This window comes from Eupeodes corollae, chromosome 2 (genome assembly GCF_945859685.1).
Source record: "Eupeodes corollae chromosome 2, idEupCoro1.1, whole genome shotgun sequence".
Lineage (NCBI taxonomy): Eukaryota > Metazoa > Arthropoda > Insecta > Diptera > Syrphidae > Eupeodes > Eupeodes corollae.
In genome coordinates, this window is record NC_079148.1 from 132,931,515 (window position 1) to 132,934,600 (window position 3,086).

A 3,086-nucleotide genomic window follows, 5' to 3' on the forward strand; every position below is an offset into this window, starting at 1 on the left:
GATGACGGACTATTTTGTGATTTGCATAGCTTTGACTTGATTTAAAAACAAGCTAATAGACAAAAGTATTGGCTTTAAAAAAATGTAAAAACTTAGTTGTAAGTATTTCCATTATTTTTTTCCATTTGACCCATAGTAAAAAATGCTTGTTTTTAACTGTTCTTTACAAACCCATCACTAAGCTTTGTGGCCTGAGTTATTGTACTCTTCCCAAAAAATGCAATAGCTAATGTCACCGCAGCCACTAGGTGTATCCCCTTAAGAATTTCTCATCACTAAGTGGTGAGTTGACTTTAGCAATGGTGAATTGACTTTAGCAGTGGGGAATTGATATTAGTGTAAAGGGTGCGTGAAAATTGACGTTCCAGCTTGTAGCCAAACCAGAATGACAGATTGGTTTCCGGGTGGTGGAGTTACTCTTCGTTATTCATTGTTTCTTTTGATTTTGGAAAGCTTGACAACTAACTCAAGTACCTATACCTGCCACTGGAATGTCAAACGAAGACAGCTTTTTTTTAAATTAAAAAAAGACAGATTCTGTTGTTCTGTTGTTTTCTAGGGACTTTAGCTTTGCCTCCATTTTGGTCACTAAGATACATTTCAAGAAATCGAATGTGGAAAATCTTAATAAAATGCAACAACAACATTTTTTATAATTTTCCTTATTTTTTTAAATAAAGACAATTTTGAGATTAATTAAGTTTAATTTCCATGAAGATATTTTATACATTTTGGAAATCAGTAAATAAATGTGTGTTTTTTGTATTCCCCATATAGTAGCGTGAGAAATTGCCAACAAAACGATCCGCAGTAGCCAGATTTTTGTATCTAAAAATAGGTACAACTGAAAGATCTGTCAGAATAATAACAAAAAACACACACATAGAACAAAGTTTTGTAAAAATCAAATGTTAAAAATAACTAGCAAAAAAAAAAAATTATTAAATAAGATAATATGGACCATTTTTAAGAGGAAATATTAAGAAAACATCTGTAAATTGTAAAATTCTATAAAAAGAGGTTCATTTTACAATTGCTTTAAGGACGGGGTTTGTTCGTAGACTACTACATTAACATGTGCTTTTGAAGCGAGCTTAAAGGTTGCCTCAATTCATCATATACCTAAATCGAGTTGAAATGAGCTTGATTTGATTCGATTCCCGTCGGAGATTGGAGTCGAGTCAACATTTGAGAAGAGAGAAGAAAAACCTGTGTGGAGGAGTTCGTGTAACAGATAATGCATTATTGTTTGTTTATTTGTATGTTTGTGTACAAAAAATATAGTTTTGTTTTAATCAAATTAATGTAAAGTATATGTGGCATATTTGTATATGGTTCTGAACTATTTAGTTCTTCATTGTTTAACACAAATTAAACTATCTTACTTGCACTTCATAAGAAACATCGAAACACCATTTGCATTTTGGAAAGTACTAACAAACTTAATCATTTTTAAATCTTCTTATGCGGTGGAAGCACCAAAAAGATTTATTTTATCTAAACTGAGATTAACCTTTGGTGGAAACATAGCGAAACTTAATTATCTTTTTTATTGTTTTCTCTAGCAAAATAACCTCATTTAGTCTATTTTCATTAACAAAGCTAAATAATACCAACAGTAACAGATTGTTTTTTTTTCCCCAATGGAAAACACATGACACCAAATGCCAAACTATTCAACGAACACTGCCATTGAGATACGAATGCAATATCAATCGAACCAACATTTAAGAACGAAATCACATAAGATCCATTCGAGACTCGTATAAATATCAAAAACCCATCCGTAGTAAGGTTTACTCTAGCTTTTATCGGTGTTATTCAAACTATGGATATTGTTTTTGTTATTCGAGTGAAATCCTACACAGGTGTTTGATGTTTGAAAAACGATCATCAAAATTCCTCCGTTCTGAAATCTCTTTAAATGATGTCTGTTTCGATAATGTTGTTCCTCGTCGAGAGAGTCCAGTTGAGTTTTCATCATTTTCACAAATTTTTTAAATTGTTTTCTATCCGCTGCCAATAAAAGAAATGTTAAAACAATTAAATATTCATTTTGATAAACTTTTATTCTTTAACTTTTTGTTTTCATTTTTCAAAAATTCAATTTCAGATTCATCTCAAAATTGGCGCGAATTACAAATTATAGAAATTGTTTCGATTTCAGTAATACCAAATAAGTAGAAAAATGTGTCGGGGTTGCAGGGCATGTTACCGACATCTGTTCAACGTTCTTTAGTCGAATTTGGTTATAGCAAAAGTTTATGGAAAATAATTGAAACTGTCTTATTTTGTGAATGTCTTGCGCCTATCATCGAACGTTTTTTTTTCCATCTTAATTTAATGGACTCAAAATAACCTTCTTAGCGCACTTACTAAGGTATATTCCGTGTGACCCATTAAGAAATTTTACTTTCCCTTGTTAATGCGATAACTTGTAAACTCCATACAATTATCGGTTAAAAGTTTGTTTCATAAGAATTTCTGAAGAGCACTAATAAAATGCATCGCACACATCACGCTCTCTGCCATCACATTCTAATCAAATACAATTGCCAGAGGCCAGAAGTGACGAGCCAGCCCAGGCCGGTCCGCTATAGCCATAGCATGTTCAAAGTTTTTTTCAAATTCCACCTTAAAGCCTTCAATACATACCTTAGAGCTAAGACTGGTGAGAGAGATTATCCGCAGCATCATCGATCGCACAAATAAAGTCCGCGGCGGCGTACCTATAAACACAAAAATTATGACTCTTTAAAATCTTCAATGCGCCAAATGACTATAAATTCTCCTCATATAACGGCACGTGATGCTTTTCTCTGATCTGCGTCTGTCCAACACGAACATCTTAAATCTAACAAAAATATTTATAACATTCCGCCTTAAGGTAACAAAAATTCTTGCATGACACCGAGTGATCCTCAAAACAGTCACAACAACAACAAAAGAATACAAAAAAAACCAAAAACCCAAAAAATAAACGCCCCTTCTCGATTGGTTTCGAAGAAAAATTCATCCAATATCAAAAATTATATTTTCTGTCTAATAAATTACACGAATAAAAGAAAAATTAATAACCCAATGAC